The 25,079-nt window shown below is 45.8% G+C and overlaps 2 protein-coding genes across 3 annotated transcripts in view; one reads left to right on the forward strand and one right to left on the reverse strand.

Annotated features, from left to right (window-relative positions):
• Positions 1 to 25,079, reverse strand: part of EEF1AKMT2 (EEF1A lysine methyltransferase 2) — a 331,933-nt gene that overhangs the window by 151,257 nt on the left and 155,597 nt on the right. The gene's annotated exons all lie outside the window — the stretch shown is intronic.
• The window catches only part of ZRANB1 (zinc finger RANBP2-type containing 1), a 70,770-nt gene continuing 64,785 nt past the window's right edge, over positions 19,095 to 25,079 (forward strand). Inside the window, exon 1 of one of the 2 annotated variants that reach the window (XM_050803728.1) lies at positions 19,095 to 19,228. The gene's annotated coding sequence lies outside the window, so the exon portion shown is untranslated. The remainder of the gene's footprint in view (positions 19,229 to 25,079) is intronic. The other variant, XM_050803727.1, reaches the window with a different exon arrangement.

Here is a 25,079-nt window from a genome sequence, read left to right on the forward strand (position 1 = left end):
TTTTGCTAAATTTTCAAGATTATCAAATATTGGTAGCTCAAAAATTGGCCCTGGTGGGAATATTTACACCATGGCAACCAGCAAATGCTACAAATGAGGGCTCCTGTCCCCGGAAAGCTAGTTGTTAAACATTTGCCAGCGTGCACTGCCTCCAAGCATTTACAGCTGGACGCAGCCTGGCTCAAAAAAGCATCAAGGCGAACCTGAGGCACAGGTGTGGGAGGTGCCACTGACTCCCTGACTGGGACGAGAAAAGGCTTCTTGACTGAGTTTCCTGTATTTCCAGCATCAGCTGCTGGAGCATCGGCGAGGTTGGGGAGGGCGGCACCTCCAGCACACCCAGGAGGCCTGCCCTGCTCCTGCAGCAAGGCTAGGTAGAACTGGACACAGGTCCTGGCCTCTGTTCCTTGGTCCTTTCCATTTCTGTTCCAGGCGAGGCCAGCTGGATAATTTGCAGGGGTCAGGGCAACATGAAAATATGGGGCTCCTCATTCAAAAGCTGGAAAAAAGCTTTTTCCTTCCTTTACCTGAGGTCTCTTTCTCCACCAATTATGGTGTCTTTAATTTGTTATTTAATGTCATGTTCTCTTGGGAATGAAGATATTTGTGGGTGAACACAAAACCTCCTACTCGCCTGGGGTCTTGCTTGGTGACTTGGTACATGGAGAGTACATGACCCACCTGGAGCCTCCTCGTGCCTGTGCTCAGGACTCCATTCAAAGAGGAGGACAGCAGTGGTGACTGGGCGGTAACAGAGGGGTGGGAACGTATCCTGGGGAGGTGGGAAGGCCATGGGAGCAAGACCACAGGTGAACCCAGGTGCTGGTTCCCGCCGCACGTGCCATCGCCCCACTGGACTTCGCTTACAGAACACAAATTCCAAGATAACATTATTAATACATTCAAGACAGTAGCTGTAGAGCATCAAACCTGAAGTATGCAGGCTACTAAGTGTGCAGTCCGTGAAGCTGCTTGGGGCCAGGCAGCCCTGTGGCCACTGGGCCTCTGCACTGGGAAACTTACCTTGGGCTAAGAACCTTAAGAACCCAGATGTCTTCACCACTGCAGTGGTCACGGTCTAGGTACAGTCAAGTCAGAAGGTGTAGTTAGGTTTAACAGTCCGTCTTGGCCAGGCGCAGTGGCTCACATCTGTAATCCCAGCACTTTGGGAGGCTGAGGGGCAGATCACTTGAGCCTTGGAGTTCGAGACCAGCCTGGCCAACATGGTGAGACTCGAGACTCCGTCTCTACAAAAAATACAAAAATTAGCTGGGTGGTCTGCTGGAGGCATGCCTGTAGTCTCAGCTACATGGGATGCTGAGGTGGGAGGATCCCTTGAGCCTGGGAGGTCAAGGCTGCCGTGAGCCAAGATCATGCCACTGCACTCCAGCCTGGACAATAGAGAGAGACCCTATATCAAAGAAAAAATGAAAATAAAAAAGAAAAATAAATAAATAAATAATAAAACCGGCTAGGCATAGTGGCTCACACCTGTAATCCCAACACTTTGGAAGGCCAAGGTGGGCGGATCATCTGAGGTCAGGAGTTCAAGATCAGCCCGGCCAACATGGCGAAACCCCATCTCTACTAAAAATACAAAAATTAACCGGGTGTGGTGGTGCATGCCTGTAGTCCCGAGTGGCTGATGCAGGAGAATCGCTTGAACCCAGGAGGCAGAGATTGCAGTGAGCCGAGATAGCACTACTACATTCCAACCTGGACCACAGAGCAAGACTTGGTCTCAATAAATAAATAAATAAATAAATAAATAAAACCATAAAGCTGCAGGATGAAGAAAAAGAGCAATTCCTCCACATCAGGAGTGTAGTATGATTTTATCAGGCTAATTGAAAAAGGAAATCCTGGCCAGGTGTGGTGGCTCACACCTGTAATCCTAGCACTTTGGAAGGCTGGCTTGAGCCCAGAAGCCCACTTTGAGCTCACTTCGGGAGGATCACTTGATCCCAGGAGTTCAAGACCAGCCTGGGTAACATGGTTGGTCTACAAAAAATACAAAATTAGCTGGGCACGGTGGTGTGTGCCTAGTTCCAGCTACTCAGGAGGCTGGGGCTGGAGGGTTGCTTGAGTCCAGGAGGTCCAGGCTGCACAGACCAGGCTGGGTGACAGAGCGAGACCGTGTCTCCAAAAGAAAGAAAAAAGATCCTCAAGAAGATGGATGTATCTTTCTCACGTACAAATGTCAGGGGACGGGCAGTTCAAGGATGGCCTCCAATGGCTCCAGGGAATCATCAGGGCTCCAGCCTTTCAGCCTTTTGCTCCGCCAGCCTCAAAACCACATCAGGGTTCAGGATAGCCATAGGAGTTCCAGCCGTCACATCCATACTACAGGGAGGGAGGTGGAGGTGGGTGGGATGGCCTATTTCCTGCCCTTTAAGGAAAACCTTCTTTCTTTCTTTTTTTGAGACAGAGTCTTACTCTGTCACCCAGGCTGGAGTGCAGTGGCGCGCTCTCGGGTCACTGCAAGCTCCACCTCCCGGGTTCACACCATTCTCCTGCCTCAGCCTCCCGAGGTAGCTGGGACTACAGGAACCGGCACCATGCCCGGCTAATTTTCTGTATTTTTAGTAGAGATGGGGTTACACCGTGTTACCCAGGATGGTCTCCATTTCCTGACCTCGTGATCCGCCTGCCTCGGCCTCCCAAAGTCCTGGGATTACAGGCATGAGCCACCATGCTCGACCTTTTTTTTTTTTTTTTTTTTTTTTTTTTTTGAGACGAGGAGTTTCACTCTTGTCACCTGGGCTGGAGTGCAATGGCACGATCTCAGCTCACTGCAACCTCCACTTCCTGGGTTCAAGCAATTCTCCTGCCTCAGCCTCCCCAGTAGCTGGGATCATAGGTGCCTGCCACCACTCCCGGCTAATTTTTTTGTATTTTGAGTAGAGACAAGGTTTCACCATGTTGGCCAGGTTGGTCTTGAACTCCTGACCTCAGGTGATCTGCCCGTCTCAGCCTCCCAAAGTGCTGGTGGAAAACTTTCATAAAATCCCTCACAACCACACTTTCACTTGTATATATCATAAATACATTAAGGAGCAAAATGAAGGCACAGCCACGGCCACACCTTGGTGTAGTAGAAAATTGGAAATACAGTAAAAGCATTTAGCTGGGCAACAACTTTGTTAGAAACTCATGTTCTGTTACTAAGGAGGGAAAGGGGAATGGATGTTGGGAAGAGTTTATAACCGTTTTCGCCATGGTCACTCATTTCCTTTTTAAGTTTACGGAGGCTGTGAATTCAGGAAAATAAATTGATACCTAATTCCTAGGTCCTTGAGAAGTTCCATTTTAAAATGTTCTCATTCTTTCTAAAAATCAGACAAAAAAACTCCGGTGAGAAACTAATTTAGGTTCTGTCGCCTTCATTATTTTTGTATATGTTACTTCCATAGTCTACCTTTCACCCGCTCCTGAATTGCACAGGGAAGCAGTCAAATGACTCAAGGACTTCACCGCAGTTGTACAGAGCTTTGTGCTCTACAGGACAAAAGAATTTTTAAAAACCATACATTTGAGACAGGAATAATAGCAGGTTGATTGCAACAGTATTCGTTTCAGCTCTGGACTCTAGAGAAAGCATTTCCAAATGGACATCTTACATATTTTTCTGTTGAAAATAATCAACAGAGAGCTCCTCTCTCTTGTTGACCTATGCTGCAATACAGTATCTGTTCAGGCAGTTGTTATACAGTGTAAGTGGCTTTCTGATGGAAAGCTAATGTTAAAAAAAGCGGGGGAGGGTCTATTTTCTTAGCTCTTTTATATCTTCCTCTTGGAGATTTTTTTTTTCCTCATGTGACAGGTATTGTCTGACAGCCCAGTAACACAAGAAAAACATCACACTTCAGTTCCATTGACTGTGGGGTACTACAACGTGAGTTAACCTTTGTGTATGGTGACCTAGTGATTGAACTGCTAATATTTTATGGGTGGCAGGTCTTCCCTTATGATCAGAGAAGTTTTCAGGGATATTATGATAAACACAAAGACACATCTTATTCACGAATGTCTGTGCTTTATTAAAATAGATTTATCTCCAAGTTAGGGCTAGCTTCTTAACACATTGCTTTCCTACTTAATAATGTAAGGAAGATTTCTTGTCTCTAATCCTGATTTCAGTGATGGAAATCCCACAGACAGACTCAAAACTGTATCATAAGACAAAGTGTCACAAAAGGAAAGTCTGTCATATCTCCTAGCTATGGAAATAGAGTTTAATATACAAGGATGACTGGCATTAAATTCAATGTAAGCTCCAACAAATCTTACCTTTTGTGAGAAATCATTTAATGCCTAAGAGATGCTGCTGGATTGGTAACCTATCTGCTTATGGACTTCAACGTTTTTCCCATTGCTTTGGAAAGCCGTTTCTTGGTGCCTCTCCATTATTTCCCTGAAATGTTTCTGTGCCACCTCTGATAGCCATCTTTTCTGAGTTTCATGGATAGATTGGATTAGCATAATTCCTTTTACGGCATAAGACCATGCTATAGTAGAAGAAAAAATCCTGATGTTCTTAAAATACATTGTCTTTGGATAGAATATTCTTCGCTTAGGAGAAGGGATTCAAAATGGCAGCAGCCGTGTCCTCTAAGTAAAGCTCTGGAAACATCTATTCTTTTATATTTGCTCTGCTGTAGTTTTTATTGGCTGGAGAGCCTCCATTTGTCCTTCCAGATCCATTCTCACCCATGCCATGTGCTCCTTGAGACAGAGAGACTGGCCAGTACTGCATCAAAGGCTTCTGAGCCCTACGGTCATCAGTTTGGTTTGGCCAATGAGAGGCCCTGGCAGAGACTGGAGAGAGGAGAAAGGCGTCAGAATATTGACCCTGGCTTGCTCTCTGCTGTGTTTCTCTAGGAAGGCCACTGCTCCTGCCAGGTGGCCCTCCCCAGCACCAACGGCTCTCTCTGCAGCATTTGGTAATGGCACCCTATCATTGCCAGTTCAGGGCTGTTTCACCATCCTTGTTGGTTTTCTTCAACCTTGCCCAATACCTTGTAAAATAATCTTAATTTTCCCACTGGAGTATGCTATTTATTTCTGCCTGGAACCCTGACTGACATGCAAGTTTTCTAACAACTACCTCAAAAAATGGGGGACAGAAGTTATTTTGCCTCTGACTTGTTTTTAGAAAATATGTTCATCATGAATAGGATTAAAGGCAGTGCCTGTAAACGTTATCTGCTGTTTGTGTTTTACTGCCAGAGTTGTAAATTGCTTACATTTTCTTTTTTTTTTTTTTTGAGACAGAGTCTCTATTACCCAGGCTGGCATGCTGTGGCATGATCTCTGCTCACTGTAACCTCTGCTTCCCTAGTTCAAGTGATTCTCCTGCCTCAGCCTCCCGAGTAGCTAGGACTACAAGCATGAGCCACCACACCCGGCTAATTTTTGTATTTTTAGTAGAGATGGGGTTTCACCATGTTGGCCAGGCTGGTCTCGAACTCCTAGCCTTAAATGATCCACCTGTCTTGGCCTCCCAAAGTGTTGGGATTACAGGCCTGAACCACTGCCCCTGGCCAAACTGTTTGCATTTTCACAAGAACATAAAAGAGGAAGGCTATGGTTCTGCAATTCAGCTGGTTCTCAAGGTGGGGTGCTGACATCTTGCTAGAGCATACAGATGTGTGTTACGTGGCGATCCTCCTGGCATCACGGTGGCCCAGGGGCAGATGAATGGAGTACTGAGTAGGCCCCAACCTTGTCAGCATCTTCTTTTCCTGACCCCAACCCTGCCAGGAGCATTAGATCCAGTCAACTCCTTACCTGCTTGCTTCCTTTTCCCATTACAACCCGGCATCCTATCTGCTGACCCTAACATTTCCAGAGAAATTGTGCCAGGCTCCTAAACCAAAGTGCTGCAAGGCCGATGCTAATCACCTGTACTAAAAGGTTGGCTGAGAAAGTAGCTCATATGATCAGATTATTTTTTGAAGTTTATCTGATTAAATTTGGGTTGAAGTTGGCTGGGCGCGGTGGCTCATGCCTGTAATCCCAGCACTTGGGGAGGCCGAGGCAGACGGATCACAGGCTGGTCAAGACCAGCCTGGCCAACATGGTGAAACCCTGTCTCTACTCCAAACACAGAAATCAGCCAGGCGTGGTGGTGCGTGTCTATAGTCTCATCTACTTGGGAGGCTGAGGCAGGAGAATTGCTTGAACCCAGGAGGCAGAGGTTGCAATGAGCCGAGATTGCACCTCCAGCCTGGCCGACGCAGTGAGACTCTGTCTCAAAAAAAAAAAAAAAAAAAAAAAATTGGTTTGAAGTTGAGTGTATATGGTATTTCTAACTTTCCCCACCATAGGGATGGATTCTTATTTTAAAAGTGTGGTGAGGCCTATAAACTGATCTTTTGGTAAATTCTATTTGCAAGGATCACTTCTTGAAAAAGCCAATCTTAAAATTAGAGTGGGCACTAATATTTAGTTTTAGTCCACAGATCTTTTATAAAAACATCTGTTAGCTTTGAGTCTTTTGTGTCCCAGCAATGCAGATGGAAAGGCTTGGGAGAGGATCACCAGGTTAGGACTTGAAGCACTTGTGGTCCAGTTCCTAAAACGCAAGTGCTGTAACTTCTCTGTCCCTTCCGTCATTTGGAAATAACAACTGCCTGACAACACTGATCAGGATAAAAATGAGATAATGATGGTGAAGTGATCTGCACATTTAAATATCCTAAAAATACAAATGATTTTCTGAAGACTGCCACACACTGGACAAATTTCAGAAAATATACCTTGTTTTTTCTTAAAAGATTGTTAAATGCAAAAATTAATGTAAATGTTAGATACAATTTTCATCTTCATTCATTTGTAAGATTTAACATTTAAAATTCTGCGCAAGATATGCAAATTACAGTCTGAAAGAAAAAAATAATGAAAGAGAAATATCCAACTGTCCTAAGTTTTTTTTTTTTTTTTTTTTTTTTTGTGACAGGGTCTCATTGTCACGTAGGCTGGAGTGCAGTGGCAGGATCACAGCTCACTGCAGCCTTGACTTCCCCACCTTGGCCTCCCAAAATGTTGGAATTACAGACGTGAGCCGCCCTGCCTGGACTTTTTTTTTTTTTTTTTTTTTTGAGACAGGGTCTTGCTCTGTAGCTCAGGGTGGAGTGGTTCACTGCAACCTCAACCTCCCAGGGTGACCTCCCACCTTAGCCTCCCAAGTAGATGGGACCACAGGTGCGTGCCACCATACCTGGCTAATTTTTCAAGTTACTTTTGGTAGAGACAGGGTCTCCCTATGTTTGAGACAGCTGATCTCAAACTCCTGGGCTTAAGTGATCCTCCCACTTTGGCCTCTCAAAATGCTGAGATTCCAGGTGTGAGCCACTGTGCCCAGCCTGCTCTAAATTCTTGAGCAAAGTTTAAACGTGTTAGGTTATTGAACTAAAGTAGTCAGGGTGAAAATATCCTGAAGTATAAAATCAAGAAAGTAAAGTTAATCGATTCATTCAACAAATACTTCTTCAGTAACTGTGTGTGCCAGGCACCATTCTAAGTACTCAGGATACATCAGTCAAAATATCTCACATACAGGAGAGGTACTTTCTGTTTACTAGGAAGCTGTTAAAGTTCCAAGTAATGAATGAATACCAGCAGCCAATGAGTTAATGATTTGTAGAATTCATGCTTTACCTCATATGTGGAACCACTGAATAATTTTGTATATCATAAAAACTAAATTTCTTTCTGATTAGCCCCTTTAAAAATTATAGCTTGTGTATTTTAAATTTACAGCTACTATAAATCTGCCATATTGAAGGTACTATTGAATATTGTGATCTTCTTGGTTACACTGAAACTGCTGTGCAGATTTTTCTCTTTGGTCCACTATTTGAATTTGTAGATTGTTTTTGAAGCAAATAAATTATTTGCATGAATCACTTTGGTGAATTTAAGAACTACTCAAATGACGTCATGAATACTTTCAAATATTTTGAGATATTTTTAAACTTTGTAATATCTGAAATGACTGGAAAGAAAGGAATGAAAAATATTTTGGCATTCCTAACTTCACTATTTTGGAATTACTTTCTGTTAACATCACTTTAGTGTTTGGCAAAAAGGCAGCATATTTTTAATTCCATGAGTATTGTATAATTAAACATGAAATGAAGATTTAGGTTCTAGACTAGTACATTTTGTCTTGTATAAGACTGTGTGGGCTGGGCACGGTGGCTCACGCCTGTAATCCCAGCACTTTGGGAGGCAGAGGCGGCCGGATCCCGAGGTCAATAGTTTGAGGCCAGCCTGGCCAATATGGTGAAACCGTCTCTACTAAAAATACAAAATTTAGCTGGTGTGGTGGTGTGCGCCTGTAGTCCCAGCTACTCAGGGGGCTGAGGCAGGAGAATCGCTTGAACCTGGGAGGTGGAGGTTGGAGTGAGCCAAGATTGCGCCATTGCTCTCTAGCCCAGGAAATAGAGCGAGACTCCATCTAAAAAAAAAAAAAAAAAAGAAAAGACTGTGTGTATGGTATGTGTGTGTATAGGTGTGGGTGTGTAATGTGTATGTATGTGTATATATATGTGTGTATATGTGTGGTGTGTGTGTATATATGTGGTATATGTGTATATGTGTATGTGGTGTGTATGTGTGTGTGTGTTGGGAATGGTGGATGTGTAACCTTGTAAGCATATATATATATGTGTGTGTGTGTGTGTATATATATATATTTTTTTTTGAGACAGAGTCTTGCTCTGTTGCCCAGGCTGGAGTGCAGTGATGTGATCCCAGCTCACTGCAACCTCTGCCTGGGTTCAAGTGATTCTCGTGCCTCAGCCTCCAGAGCAGCTGGGATTATAGGTGCCTGCCACCATGTCTGGCTACTTTTTGTATTTTGAGTAGACATGGGGTTTCACCACGTTGGCCAGGCTGGTCTCGAACTCCTGGCTTCAAGTAATCCTCCTGCCTTGGCCTCCCAAAGTGCTGGGATTACAGGTGTGAGCCACCGCACATGGCTGTCAGCATTGGAATGGAAAGATCTTTGCTTATACAAACCGCAAACTGGGTCAATATCCACTTTGAGGTAATTCACATGGGTTAGACTTAGAACATATTTGAGGTTGACCAGACGTCAATACTGCTTCTCAGCTTTCCAGGTGTTCTCATTGAGACACGTCTTGCCCCTCAGTGAGTCACTCATTTTTTCCACTGTCTCCAGTCTGCCTTTCTCCTTCCTCCTTGCTCAGCAAATCATATTCACCTGCAAAACACAGTCACTGCCCATCTCTATTTTCCAAGGGAACTGCAAGGCTTGCCTCCACTGTGTCCTATGCTGGGACGTTACTCATTTGATTATTTGGTATGGAATGTGCCTCTCTGTCCTGAAACATTCATAAAATTCAATTTTCCACTAACTTGACTAGGGTTTCCTCACCTTTTCTCTGTTACGGCCTGTTCAGAATAATTTTAAAATGCATAACAGAAATGAGATTACAAGGAAGCCAATTAAATTGAAATACAGTTATTAAAGTGTTTTTTAAAATCTGTGATATTAACTGAAGTACTTGTTACTTACATTTTTTTTTCTTTTTTTTGAGATGGAGTCTTGCTCTGTTGCCCAGGCCAGAGTGCAGTGATGTGATCTCAACTCACTGCAACCTCCACCTTCCGGGTTCAAATGATTCTCCTGCCTCAGCCTCCCAAGTAGCTGAGATCACAGGCATGTGCCACCACACCCAGCTAATTTTTGTATTTTTAGTAGAGACGGGGTTTTACCATGTTGGCCAGGCTGGTCTTGAGCTCCTGACCTCAGGCGATCCACCTGCCTTGGCCTCCCAAAGTGCTGGGATTACAGGCACGAGCCACTGTGCCCAGCCTTTTTTTTTTTTTTTTTTTTTTTTTTTTTTTTTTTGAGACAGAGTTTTGCTCTGTCACCCAGGCTGGAGTGCCGTGGTGTGATTTCAGCTCAATGCAGCATCCACCTCCCAGGTTCAAGTGATTCTCCTGCCTCAGCCTCCCAAGTAGCTGGAGTACAGGTGCCCACCACTACATCCAGCTAATTTTTTTTGACTTTTTAGTAGAGACTGGGTTTCACCATGTTGGCCAGACTGGTCTCGAACTCCTGACCTCATGCGATCTGCTCGCCTCCACCTTCCAAAGTGCTAGGAGTGCAGGTGTGAGTGACCACGCTCAGCCCAACTGAAGTATTTATTTATTTATTTATTTTTGAGATGGAGGCTCTCTCTGTTGCCCAGGCCAGAGTGCAGTGGCGTGATCTTGACTCACTGCAACCTCCACCTCCTGGGTTCAAACGATTCTCCTGCCTTAACCTCCCGAGTAGCTGAGATCACAGGCATGTGCCACCACACCCGGCTAATTTTTGTATTTTTAGTAGAGACAGGGTTTCACCATGCTGGCCAGGCTGGTCTTGAACTCCTGACTTCAAGTGATCCTCCTGTCTTGGCCTCCCAAGGTGCTGGGATTACAGGGGTGAACCACCATGCCCGGCCTGAAGTACTTCTTTAATAACCTATTCAATAATGTAATAAGATCTTAAAAAATCTGTGATTTCTATTGGTGTCAGTGCCACAGATGTGTTAATACTACTGTAGTGTGTTGACTACACAGACTATTGTTATAAATACTGCATTTCAGTTAAAAGTTAGAAGAAATAAAGATGTATTTTCTTTCCATCCAAATTCATGGGCCCCTTCAGGGCATGGAGACCCTAAGTTAGGGATAGTCCCCTACTGGACTGTTGGCCCCTGATGTAGATACAGCTTTACCTGTCTCTGCATTGCTGTTCTCAGCACAGTACCTGATATGGGGTCATTCCTCAGTAAATGCTACCTGGATTAAATGAAACACAGAGCAAGGAAACCAACATTTATCAAACACTTAGGAGTATTGCCAGGCCTTTCAGCTCCTAAGTCTCATTGGACCCTCAATAACTGCCAGGGAAGTATCACCCTGAATTTTTCAGATGAGGACACTGAGGACACTGGCACTCACAGAGGACAGGAGGATTTCAACTCAGCGCTGTTTGACTCCAAAGTTCATGCGCTCTCTGCTCACAGCTTTGCCTCTTACAAAACTTCCCCAGATAAGATCACAAGTGAAGTTGTTTCAGACACTCAGTGTTTCCAAACTTCTTAAAAAGACACAACAGCCAGGCGCGGTGGCTCACACCTGTAATACCAGCCTGTGATCCCAGCTATTCGGAGGCTGAGGCAGGAGAATCGCTGGAACCTGGGAGACAGAGGTTGCAGTGAGCTGAAACTGTGCCATTGCACTCCAGCCTGGGCAACAAGAGCGAAACCTTGTCTCCAAAAAAAAAAAAAAAAAAAAAAAAAAGACATAGTAATGGCTGGGTTCGGTGGCTCACGCCTATAATCCCAACACTTTGGGAGTCTGGAGAATTACCTGAGCCCAGGAGTTCGAGACCAGCCTGGATAACATGGTGAAACCCTGACTCTATAGAAACTACCAAAATTGGCCAGGTGTGGTGTCTATAGTCCCAGCTACTCAGGAGGCTGAGCCTGGGAGGTTGAGACTGTGGTGAGCTATGATCACAACACTGCACTCCAGCCTCAGCGACAGAGTGAGACCCTGTCTCAAAAAAAAAAAAAGAGACTCAATACAACTTCAACATTTTCCCCCCTAATTCCATAAGTCTAGCTTACAGGGATACTTAGTTGAAAAATCCACAAAAATTTCTTAGTCTGGATATAGAGTAACTGTGTTCCTCTTAGTACAAATTTATACCCATCAGATGAGACCAGTCCTAGCACAGACCAGGATTTTGAAATGTCAAACAAGCTGTATTTTGTCTGATGCTTCACAAGCATATCTGGTCCTCTCAGGAGAGATTATTTTTGCAGGCAGATTTGTGGTGGACATGGAGGAAGGTCACAGGATGGTACCATGTTCTACAAAACCATGTCCTGTACTGCCTGGGTACAGATTAGGCAACATTATTACATGCATTTCTTTCTTTCTTTCCTTCCTTCCTCCCTCCCTCCCTTTCTTTCTTTCTTCCTTCTTTTTATTTTATTTTATTTTTTTTGAGACAGAGTATCGCTCTGTCACCCAGGCTGGAGTGCAATGGCATGATCCTGGGTCACTGCAACCTCTGCTTCCTGGGCTCAAGCAATTCTCTTGCTTTGGTCTCTTGAGTACCTGGGATTACAGGCACCCACCACCACGAATGGCTAACTTTTTGTATTTTTAGTAGAGACGGGGTTTTGCCATGTTGACCAGGCTGGTCTCGAACTCCTAACCTCAGGTGATCCACTTACCTGGGCCTCCCAAAGTGCTGGGATTACAGGAGTGAGCCACCACGCCTGGGCTGTTACGTTGCATTTTCTACTGTTAAGAGGTTTTTTCCACTGGGGAATCATGTTGATCACACACAGAGAGTGGAAGATGTTGCAGTTTATACAAATGACATTTTTTGCAATGTGTCTGAGAACATGTTCTTTTAACAACTGAACATTTCTAACATTTCTTTTGAAGGAAACACCCATTTTATAACACTTTTTACTTAAAAGCACAGATCCCTTAAAAGACCCTAAGTAAGCTGGATCCGTTACCATTTCCTTCACCTGAGCGCCTTCGACTTCCCTTAGCTGCAAATGTCCACCTCTGGGGGGCCTCCACAGCCTGATCTTTCCGTTCTAGGCCTGATTATGGACTGCTAAGCCTTTTTGGAGAAAGTGGTTTCTTGTCGCTCTTCTTTTTTTCATTCTTCTTGATTTGCTTCCCCCTAACTATTGTCCCAAATCTCCTCCAGTTCCCAGAGCAACCCTCAGCAGGAGGCTCTGCGCTTGATTCACCGAGGGGGAGGAAGGATTTGAAGTCCACCCCATCACCTCTGTCTCCCCCACCAAAACCTCCCTAGAGCTGCTTTTCACAGCTTCCTCTCCACGTTTCTCAGGAAGACAGGGCTTTCTTGCTTGCCAACACAAATCACTGTGCTCTGAATTTTACCTCCCTTTTGGATTTCAGTCCTTTTACCCCCTCTACATCTCTCCTCCATTTACAAAAGGGCTCAGATATGCCCATTCTTTAAAATAAATACCTAAAATAAAACAAAACCTTTCCCTTATTTTTGTTACTGCCCCAATCTATTCTTATATCTCCTGGTTTCCTTTCACCGCCAGACGTCTTGGACTTGTGGTTTATAATCACATGGCTTCAGTTTTTGAAACTTGGCTTCTCTCCCTACCATCCTACTGAGAACTGTTCTCTAGAAGGTCACCGAGTCTCTTGTTTGTCAGATCCAGTGACCTTTCCTCACTTCTAATGCTCGAAATCTGTAGCATCTGATAGTTTTTATTACCATGTGCTTGAGGCTCACTGTACCCTCGGCTTCCAGAACACTGTACTACCAGCTTCATCTCCTACCTTTCTGACCACTCTTTGTTTTTTTTGTTTTGTTTTGTTTTTTTCCCCTTTGGTAGTTCTTTCTTACCCACTCCTGTGGCTTCCATAATAAATTCTACATAGAGAGCTCCCTGATGTTGATCTCCAGGATTGCCCTACACATTTCAGACCAGCATTCCCCCCATCGGCCACTCCCTTCCTCCTGAGTCCAGGATCTCCTGATTCAAGGGTCCACATCTCCTGTGACCCAGTTCCTCTCTTGTGTGTCCCACTGTTGCACATACTGCCATCACTCAGAGTTCACAGACTTTTTTTTTTTTTTGGTGACAGGATCTTGCTATCTTGCCCAGGCTGGAGTGCAGTGGCATGATTATAGCTCACTGCATCCTTGAAATCCTGGGCTCAAGCAATTCTCCCTCCTCAGTCTCCTGAGTAGCAAGGACAACAGGTATGAGCCACTGAGCCTGGCAGGTTAAAAATTATTTTTTGTAGCCATGGGGTCTCACTATGTTGCCCAGTTTGGTCTTGGATTCCTGGCCTCAAGTGATCTTCCACCTTGGCCTTCCAAAGTGCTAGAATTACAGGCATGAGCCACTGCTCCTGGCCCATTCTCTGACTTTTGATTCTTTCTTCTGCCCCAGAGTTAAGTCACTGGCAAATCCTGAAGATTGCACTGTCTCCCATTTCACTCCTGGCCCTCCTTTCCATTCCCACAGCTACTTTGGTTTTAGGTCCTTGTCTCTTCTCTGTCCCTGTTTCTACTTCTGCCCTCATTTGTCCCACAGACATTCCAGGTAAAGGCTGGTAGCTCCAATACTGGCACCTTCCTGCTCAAAACCTCTTTATGGCTTTCTACTGTTAATGGAACTAAAGATCCATTTTTTTCTACTGTTAATGGAACTACAGATCCAAATTTTGCATTCAAAACTTTCACAAAAATGCAATATGGAATTATAAACTCTACAGTTAGTCTGGGAAAAACTGAAACGAAAGCCAGAACAAACTATCAACAAAACTATACTGTCTCTACACTTTACTACAAAGGTCCTTTTTTTTTTTTTTTTTTTTTTGAGATGGAGTCTTGTTCAGTCACCCAGGCTGGAGTGCAATGGCGCGATCTCGGCTCACTGCAAGCTCCACCTCCCGGGTTCACACCATTCTCCTGCCTCAGCCTCCCGAGTAGCTGGGACTACAGGCACCTGCCACCACGCCAAGCTAATTTTTTTTTTTTTGTATTTTTAGCAGAGACAGGGTTTCACCATGTTAGCCACGATGGTCTCGATTCTCCTGACCTCGTGATCTACCCGCCTCAGCCTCCCAAAGTGCTGGGATTACAGGCATGAGCCACTGCGCCCGGCCTTTTTTTTTTTTTTTTAGATAGCGTCCTGCTCTGTTGCCCAGGGTGTAGTACAGTAGTGCCATCATAGCTCACTGCAGCCTGGACCTCCCAGGCTCAAGCAATTCTCCTGCCTCGGCCTCCCAGAGTGCTAGGATTAGAGGCATGGGCCACTGCACCGAGTCTAATATAAGGTTTCTGAAAAGGAAATTAAAAACCCCACAAAGACAGTGTATACTTTTTTCCAAATGAAATATTTCTCCGAATCCAAATACACATAAGTAGAATGTTAGTTTGGTCGGTGTGCCAATCAGCAACAGTTCTGTAACTGTGACAATGCCCCATCTGCTGTATTTATTGATGATATCTTTTTAATTCAAATATAGTGGAACATTTGACTGTGGAATCAAGAGTTCTGTGCTCTGCTGGGCACGGTGCTATGTGCCTGTAATCCCAGCATTTTGGGAGGCAGAGGCAGGAGGATCGTTTGAATCCAGCAGTTCAAGACGAGCCTGGGCAACACAGACTTTGTCTCCACTAAGAGTTTAAAAATTAGCCGGGTATGGTGGAGCATGTCTGTAGTCCTAGCTACTGGGAAAGCCAGGGTGGGAGGATCACTTGGGCCGCGGGGGTTTGAGGCAGCAGTGTGCTATGATTGCACCACTGCACTCCAGCCTGGGTGACAGAGTGAGATCTTGTCTTTACAAAAATAAAAAAATAAAAAAACATTTGAAAAAGAGTTATGTGTTCCTGTTCGAATTGCAGAGTTAATTTGTCTAGCTCTTGTTAAGACACTTAACATCTTTAGGCATTAATTTCCACATCTGCAAGCTTTCGGGGTTTGAGGGCTGTTTTGTCAGTAGTTCTCAATACTGGCTGCACGTTTCAGTTACCTGGGGAGTGGGTTTAAAACATATCCATAGGTTGGGCACGGTGGCTCACGCTGGTAATCCCAGCACTTTGGGAGGCTGAGGCGGGTGGATCATGAGGTCAGGAGATCAAGACCATCCTGGTTAACACAGTGAAACCCCGTCTACCAAAAAATACAAAAAAAAAAAAAAAAAAAAAAAAATTGCCGGGCGTAGTGGTGGGTGCCTGTAGTCCCAGCTACTCGGGAGGTTGAGACAGAAGAATGGCATGAACGTGGGAGGCGGAGCTTGCAGTGAGCCGAGTTCGCGCCACTGCACTCCAGCCTGGGGGACACAGCAAGACTCCATCTCAAAAACAAAAAACAAAAAACATAAAACATATCCATGCCCAGGCCCCTCTCTTAGGGATTGTTTCGATAGGACATCTGTCTCTCTCTCTTTCTCTCTCTCTATATATATTTTGTTTGTTCGTTTGTTTTTTTAGATAGAGTCTCACTCTGTTGCCCAGGCTGGAGTGCAATGGCATGGTCACGGCTCACTGCAACCTCCGCCTCCTGGGTTCAAATGATTCTCGTGCCTCAGCATCCCGCATAGCTGGGGTTAAAGGCAGGTGACACCACGTCCGGCTAATTTTTGTATTTTTAGTAGGGACGAGGTTTCACCATGTCGGCCATGCTGGTCTCAAACTCCCGACCTCAGGTGATCTGCCTGCCTTGGCCTCCCAAATTGCTGGGATAACAGGCATGAGCCACTGCGCCTGACCTATAATTACAGGTCGGTCTTTCTTTTTTTTTTTTTGAGACAGAGTTTTGCTATTGTTACTCAGGCTGGAGTGCAATGACACAATCTCAGCTCACTGCAACCTCCGCCTCTGGAGTTCAAGAGATTCTCTTGCCTCAGCTTCCCAACTAGTTGGGATTACAGGCACGCACCACGACGCCTGGCTAATGTTTTGTATTTAGTAGAGACGGGATTTCACCATGTTGGTCAGGCTGGTCTCGAACTCCTGACTTCAGGTGATCCACCGGCCTTGGCCTCCCAAAGTCCTGGGATTACAAGGGTGAGCCACTGCGCCTGGCCATAATTATGGTTATTTCTATCTTACTCTTTTTTTCTCTATGCTGTAGTTTCCTCACTAAGATGTGTCTTATCTTTGTGGGCTTCTTATTCATAGGTACGTGATATTCACTATTTACTCAATTGAGGAAGGAGTTAATAAACTTTATCCTAGTGATATCCCATTTCCTTACCAAAATAAACTACAACTCAAGCAAAACAAAAACACCTAATTCTGTGATTCCTGGTAGCTTGTAACTGAGAGGTTCTGCAGTCTGAATTCAGGAAGGGGAAGCTGGAGGAATTCAGGAGCTCTTAAAGAAAATATTTTCAAAGTTGAAATGTTGGCCTAACTATTGTTCCTAACATAGTAACATGGTGTTTGATCTGATCTACAATTGTGTTAATTATACATTAATTATAAATACAGCTCATATATATAAATATATATGAGAATGTTAAGTTTTGCAGGCAAAAGACTTGCAGTTTAAACTCAATTTATTGAATAAATAATGTTGCTCTGGGCAGACGAGGATTGTCGAAAATATCTACACTATAGGAATGGCTATGAGAATAAAATATGCCAATAAAATATGTTGCTGGAGAGAGGAATCTATAAGATACAGCATTATTCTTTGCTGGCCATAGTGAAGCTATACACACATTCCTGACCATATTTATGCAAAGAGAAAGCTAGAACACCATGAACAGTTTTAATAAATGAAGTCCCATTAAAATTTTAAAAATCTGATTAAACTCTGAATTATGGTCCTCCTGTTGAACCTGAGGTATCCAACTGTTAAATGCCCTTTGGTAGTAGTATAGGTTTTTTCTAATAGATAACTTTTAAATTTACAGCTTTTAAAGAGTTGCTGTCTTTTATGATCTTTCAAATTCTTTTTTTTTTTTTTTTTTTTTTTTTTTTGAGACGGAGTCTCGCTCTGTCGCCCGGGCTGGAGTGCAGTGGCCGGATCTCAGCTCACTGCAAGCTCCGCCTCCCGGGTTCACGCCATTCTCCTGCCTCAGCCTCCCGAGCAGATGCGACTACAGGCGCCCGCCACCTCGCCCGGCTAGTTTTTTGTATTTTTTAGTAGAGACGGGGTTTCACGGTGTTAGCCAGGATGGTCTCGATCTCCTGACCTCGCGATCCGCCCGTCTCGGCCTCCCAAAGTGCTGGGATTACAGGCTTGAGCCACCGCGCCCGGCTGATCTTTCAAATTCTATCTTCTCCTCACAAAATTTTAAGTATGAAAACTACAAGGTAAAGTCCCACTGGGAAAAAACAAAGATCTCTTGCTAGAAAAATTTCCCATACTCATGGGGTTTTAACAAATGGCTGGCTTATTCTGGCTATTTGGTTATTTTTACAGTACAAAAAGAAAGAAATACACATATCTGTTTAGAACTTGGTCCCAGGGGATTCTCCTAAGCAGTATTTTTTCCATAGCTGTAATTTATCCTCGGCCTGAAGATAGGTAAGGCTTATTTACAGAAATAAGGCTTATTAGGAAAGGTTTATTTCTAATTTACAGAAAAGGTATCCATAAGAAGGTTGGATTTTCCCAAGACTAGCGCCAGTAAGTCGTGGAGGAGAGCAAGACGCAAGGTCTCCATGACTTTTCATGGCGTGTCTACGTACGCACACATGTACCATGCACAGAGCAACGAGAAATATACACATACATCCATATACACGGATAGCCCCAGCAAAGGCAGGGGTAAAAATCGGACACTGCAAAACATAAATTTAAAAAATCAAACCATCACAAAGCACCTGGAGCTTTGTCTTCCCTGGTGTTTTATGAAGAGCTTCAAAGTCCTTAAGAAAAAGTAAAGCAGCATCTGGGTTATACGTAGATCGCTTAGGCTACGTGAGACCTGGGGGTTAACTTAAAACTCCGGCGCATGTGTCGCAGAGAGGAGGCAAAGCGCGCCTCCAGACACTGACGAGGACGCCCTCCGGGCCGCCGTCAGCCCGCGCCCCCGAGCGCCACGCACCCCACGGCGGTCCGGCACCCTCAGGCCCACAGCGGTCCGCGGAAGGGAACCAGCGCGGGGCCAACGCGCGCCACCGACTCACAATCGAGGCCGCGCTCCGGCTGACGTCACCCTCTTTCGACCCGCCCCCTGAGCCCGGAAAGAGGCGGCCGCTCATTGGCTGCGCCGCCGGCGGCCTCGGGGCCAATGACAGGGCGGCGAGCGTCTGGGTCCGGCCTTGACGTTGTGCCGCTCGCCGCGGGGTTTATTTGGCTCCGGGTCCCTCGGCTGCCGCCATTAGGGGTCCGCAGCGCCCGCGGCCGCCTCCCACACCTCACTGCCCCCGCCCCCCGGGGCTCCCCAGCCTCCGCGCCTCCTCTACCCCGGCCTCCGGCAGCCAGGAGCCGCGCGCGGACCCGCGGAGACCATGTCCTGACTGAGGGGAGAAGGCGGAGGCGGCAGCAGCGGGGCGGGCGGCGGCGCGGAGGGAGGCGGAGAGGGGACGGGCTCGACTCGTCGCCGCGGGCTGCGCGGGGAGTCGCCGCCGCCGCCGCCGCCGCCGCCGCCGCCGCCGCCAAGCGCCCGTCGGACGGGGAGGAGGAGCAGGAGCTGGAGGGGGAGCCGCCGCCGCCAGGTAACCGGGCCCTGGGGGGCGCCCCACCGCGGCCTGCCGGGTCCCTCGCTTCCAGGCGGCGCCCAGGTTGCTGGGCCTCCCGGGCTGCCCGCCCGCCCGGCACCCCGGGAGCGGCCGCGTCGCAGGCGCGGGGAGGGCAGGGGCCCGGGCCGCCGCTGTCGGCCCTTCCATCTTAGGCGCTCCGGGTGCGGGGACGGCCCAGGGGCTGTGGGAGGGCGGGTCCGCCCAGCTTGTTTACCGACCGCCGGCCGGCCGCGGCTGGACGCCGTGCGGGTCCCGCCGCCGCTCTTCCGCCAGATTTCCCCACAACTTCTTTTCCTGCCGGAGACGGGTTAGCTAGTTGGGTTTCGGTCCCACTCCGCAATAGGCCGTAAACACTTGGGTCCATCGCCACAAGTTGGTTCTGGTCTCCAAACTTGTGTTTCAGTCCCTCGGCCACTTGCTTTCCACCTCCTGCGGTGGCCTCCAGTTGCCATTTCTAGGAAAATAAAGGTGGGGGACGACGAGGCGGGTGGGGAGGAGGAGCTGGAGCTAGTGGAAAGATTCGTCTACCCCTTCTGTTCTAAGTAACGAGTGTTCAGTGCAAGGATCTGTTTCTTCTCTGCTGTTGTTTGGTGCGGGTCATTTCACAGACAAAAGAACTGTAGTGAATGCTGGCATTAAGCGCAGGGAACAGGCAGTTTAGGTTAAGCCTGGAAGTTTGAACCGGCCCATTATCTTTGAGGTACACTGGTGTTTTGAAACTCTCTTGCTGAGAATTGTGTATTTCCGTCAGTTGATTACCCTTTTCTATAACTCCGTAGACTGTCGATTTAAGCGCCGCCCCATTTTACCAGTATTTTGGTTTCACCGTGTTTATGATGATGTTAATAAATCTACTATGCAAAAATACCGTTTTAGGAACACAATTCGAGTTTTTTTTTTTTTGAGACGGAGTTTCGCGCTTGTTGCCCAAGCTGGAGTGCAGTGGCGCTATCTCGGCTCACTGCAACCTCCACCTCCTAGGTTCAAGCGATTTTCCTGCCTCAGCCTTCTGAGTAGTTGGGACTACAGGAATGCGCCACCACGCCCGGCTAATTTTGTATTGTTAGTAGAGATGGGGGTTTCTCCATGTTGGTCAGGCTGGTCTCGAACTCCCGACCTCAGGTGATCCGCCCGTCTCTCGGCCTCCCAAAGTGCTGGATTTAGGCGTGAGCCACCGCGCTTGGCCTGAGAGAAATCTTTAACTCTGGGACCTATTCTGTAAAGAGTGATTTCTTTACCTGTGTGTTTTAGTTAACATCACTTGTGCAGTATCCAGCAGTACCCCTGTTTTGATCAAACATGGATGACTCAGTGTACAAAACATAAACCAGGGGAAACCATAAGGAATTTTGATCTCGCCTTGTGCCAAGGCTCTTGGGAAAGTCATCTGAACTATGGGAGAAATAAAGCTGGATCTTGTCTCCTTGTTATTATTTTGAGTTAAATGAAGTAATTCTAAAAAAATTTAGAATCCTCTTGACTTTTGGCTCCAAAGGTAGGCAGGCTCTTTATACTAAAATTTCATAACATTGTTTTTATTGGGCTGTTGGGGGTTTACGAGATAGTAGGACAGTAATGACACATTTTGCTCTTTTGAGGAGGATGTTATTTGAATGTCATGAAGGATTTTATTTCTGTTGCTGTTTTAGCGCCTTTTATTAATGCCTCAGAGCATTGGGACACCCATTTATTTACTCTTGAAATGTGCTTGGGTATGATGAACTCATTCATAGTAATATATTTTAAGCTCGTGGCCTTGATCCATGTCTGTACGCTGATAGGGGTTATGGCATGTCACATTTAAAGTCTGAGGATTAACATAGTTTTGGAACTCATGATCCAGTTGTACAATATTTGAGGGAAATTGCTTCATATGTGTAATTGATACAGTGAGAGCTTGTTCATGTGCTTTATAATAAATGTAAACTTTAAATGTGAATTACAGAAGTAGACCACTGACCTGGCCGGTGGCTCTTGCCTATAATCTCAGCACTTTGGGAGGCTGAGGCGGGCGGATCGCCTGAGGTCAGGAGTTCGAGACTAGCCTGGGCAACATGGTGAAACCCCGTCTCTACTAAAAATATAAAAAAATTAGCCACGCATGGTATCGTGTGCCTGTAATCCCAGCTACTCGGAAGGCTGAGGCAAGAGAATCCCTTGAACCGCGGAGGCGGAGGTTGCTGTGAGCCGAAATCGAGCCACTGCACTCCAGCCTGGGTGACTGAGCGGGACTGCATTTGAAAACAACACATAACAAAAGTAGACCACTATTAATTTGGTTCAGGTTTTTTTTTTTTCCCCTCCTCCTCCTCCTCCTTTTTTTTTCTTGAGACGCAGTCTCGCTCTGTCGCCCAGGCTGAAGTTCAGTGGTGCGATCTTGGTTTACTGCAAGCTCCGCCTCCCGTGTTCACGCCATTCTCCTGCCTCAGCCTCCTGAGTAGCTGGGACTACAGGCGCCTGCCACCACGCCCGGCTAAGTTTTTGTATTTTTAGTGTCACGGGGTTTCACCGTGTTAGCCAGGATGGTCTCTATCCTCCTGACCTCGTGATCTGCCCTCCTCGGCCTCCCAAAGTGCTGGGATTACAGGTGTGAGCCGCTGCGCCTAGCACCCCCTGCCTTTTTTTGTTTTTGAGACCTAGTCTCATCACTCTGTTGCCCAGGCTGGAGTGCCGTGGCGTGATCTTGGCTCACTGCAACCTCCCCCTCCCGGGTTCAAGCGATTCTTTTGCCTCAGTCTCCCGAGTAGCTGCTGGAATTACAGGCGCGTGCCAACACGCCCGGCTAATTTTTGTGTTTTTAGTAGAGATGGGGTTTCACCATGTTGGCCAGGCTGGTCTTGAGCTCCTGACCTCAAATGATCATCTACCTGCCTGGGCCTCCCAGAGTACTGGGATTACAGGCGTGAGCCACAGTGCCTGGCCTGATTTGGTTCAGTTTTATTATTTGGGCATTGCTGCTTGCCTCTTCCTTTCCAATAATATTCTCTTGTATCTGGGCTTTGTATACTTATCCTCTCATTGATTTGGTATTTGATTTGGAATATTTGTGCTCCATTTATGCTTCGGGTAAATGCTTGCACATTTCAACACTCTTACCCCTCACATCACAACATAAGGACTTACAGAAAACTCCTTTATACAGGCAAAATAAAGTTCAAACTTTTTGGTGTGGTGGTCAAGTTTCTCTATAGTCTGGCACTGATCCATTCTTTAGTCCTAACTCTAATTTCTTTGAGAATCCCTAACTCTAGCCACACTAACTTGCTTGTTGTTCCTATGAAGTCCTTCCTCTTGGCCTTTCTTTATGCTATTCTTTCTGTTTGAAATCCTCTCTGCTTGTATTCATGGAGACTGTGTTCTGGGCCAAGAGAGGTCCTGTCTCTACAGAAGTCTTTTTTGACTACTTTAACCCCAAGGGCTCTATTCAGTCTTCTCTTGTGTGAGACTTTCTTTCCTTAGAATATGCTAGCCTTGATTTCAGTTTATCTGTTTATGTTTCTATTTTGCTTCCCAATTAGTGTTTTAAGACCTCTGCCAAATGGGTATAATTCTATACCCAGTATCTATCTGTGGAGACAATATATTCAACACTGAAATATGGTCTGACAAAGTATTTTTGGTTATAGAGGTATTCTAGGATATGCAGTTTGTACTGTAGTTGGTGTTTCTGGGACTTTGATGGTTTATGAGACAAATATTTGAAATTATGGCTGTCTCTTTAAAAATTTGGTTGGTATGTTTATATCTATTATCGCATACTTCTTTGCCTGTAGAGGATGTTCGACATTTTGATAGTGTTTGTGTCATTAAAATAAAAATTAAATATCATGTTTTTCTGGTTTACTTCAGATTTGGGTCTGGGGCAGTTACTTGGGTCTTGGATGCTAAGTTTGGCCATTCCATATTGTATGGAGGTAACATTTAGCATCATGGGAAGGAGAAAATCTGTAGCCTCAGTTTGTATTCTTAACCTCAGATGTTGGCAGCATGTGTCACTGATGATAAGGCAGATGAGACAGGAGAATATGTGATTCACTACTGCTACCTGTCAACAGTCTTGGATGAAAAATTAGCCGGTCCACAGGATTTTTGTATACCAAGGATAACACATGTAATTATGTAGTACATAGGTGAATGCTGATGCATTTGGAAAATAGGTGTGTGTGTTTCTCTTGTGTGAGTAGGAGATATGGTGTTTTATGGGTACACAGTCTCTTGACACTAAACCATCTTGACTTACCTACTGCATCTATGTGGAAACTTGTCCTCTTTCTCCAGTTCAGTAAAATATTTTTTCCCTTGAAATTGATTTTTAGAAAGTATATAAAAACTCATTTTTTCAAGTGTCAGAAACCTTTTAGCATCATCGAAGTTAAAATGACTGTTCATAAACTTTTCAGAAATACTAGGCATTTTTACTTAGGCTACTAGATTTGTAAAAGGCATTTTCATAGAATTACACCAGTGATTTCACTACCTGAAAAATCTGGATCCGTAAGCATTCTTTGCTTTTTGGAAGGGTGGTATTTTGGTTAATTCCATGAAGTTTTTGACAGGAGCCCTAAGTTTGAATTTTAAAATGGGGGTTGGCCAGGTAAATTGAATATAAAGTTGATATTTTTTCTGCTGCCTAGTTAATTAGATTAAACAAATTTTTTTTTGAGACAGGGTCTTGCTCTGTCTCCCAGGCCAGAGTGCCGTGCTGATCATGGCTCACCAAACTGTCCTCCCACCTTAGCCTCCCAAGTAGCTGGAACTACAGGTGTGCACCATTGTGCCTGGCTTTTTAAAGAAATTTTTGTAGAGACAAGGTCTCCCTATATTGCCCCCAGGCTGGTCTGAATTCCTGGGCCCAGCCAGTCCTCTTGCCTTGGCCTCCCAAAGTGCTGGGATTTATAGGCATGAACCCCTGAGCCCAGGTTAGATTTTTTTTTTTTTTTTAATAGGGTCTCACTGTTTCCCAGGCTGGAGTGCATGGCATGATCACAACTCACTGCAGCCTTGGCTTCCCAGGCTCAAGCTATCCTCTCACTTTAGCCTCCCCAGTATCTGAGACTACAGATGCATGCCACCATGCCTGGCTAAATTTTTTTTTTTTTAGATGGAGTCTCTCCCTGTCGCCCAGGCTGGAGTACCATGGCACGATCTCTGCTCACTGCACCCTGCACCACCCGGGTTCAAGCGATTCTCCTGCCTCAGCCTTCAGAGTAGCTGGGGTTACAGGCACGTGCCACCATGGCCAGCTAATTTTTTTGTATCTTTAGTAGAGATGGGGTTTCACTGTGTTGGCCAGCCTGGTCTCGAACTCCTGACCTCATGATCTGCCTGCCTCAGCCTCCCAAAGTGCTGGGATTACAGGCATGAGCCACCGCGCCCGTCCTTGCCTGGCTAATTTTTGTGTTTAGTTGTGGTGAGCCACTGCGCCCGGCCCTAAATATTTTAGTAATGAAAAAAACTACTACCCAGGTGTGGTGGCATGTGGCTGTAGTCACAGCTCCTTGGGAGGCTGAGGTGGGAGGATTGCTTGATCCCAGGAATTCGAGTCCAGCCTGGGTATTAGTTTGTTTTCACACTGCTATAAAGAACTACCAGCCGGGCGCGGTGGCTCACTCCTGTGATCCCAGCACATTAGGAGGCCTAGGTGGGTAGATCACAAGATCAAGACCAGCCTGACCAACATGGTGAAACCTCGTCTGTACTTAAAACACAAAAATTAGCTGGGTATGGTGGCACGTGCCTGTAGTCTCAGCTGCTTGGGCTGCTGAGGCAGGAGAATTGCTTGAACCCCGGAGGCAGAGGTTGCAGTGAGCTGAACTACATCTGTAAC

This window comes from Macaca thibetana, chromosome 9 (genome assembly GCF_024542745.1).
Source record: "Macaca thibetana thibetana isolate TM-01 chromosome 9, ASM2454274v1, whole genome shotgun sequence".
In the NCBI taxonomy this organism is placed as follows: domain Eukaryota; kingdom Metazoa; phylum Chordata; class Mammalia; order Primates; family Cercopithecidae; genus Macaca; species Macaca thibetana.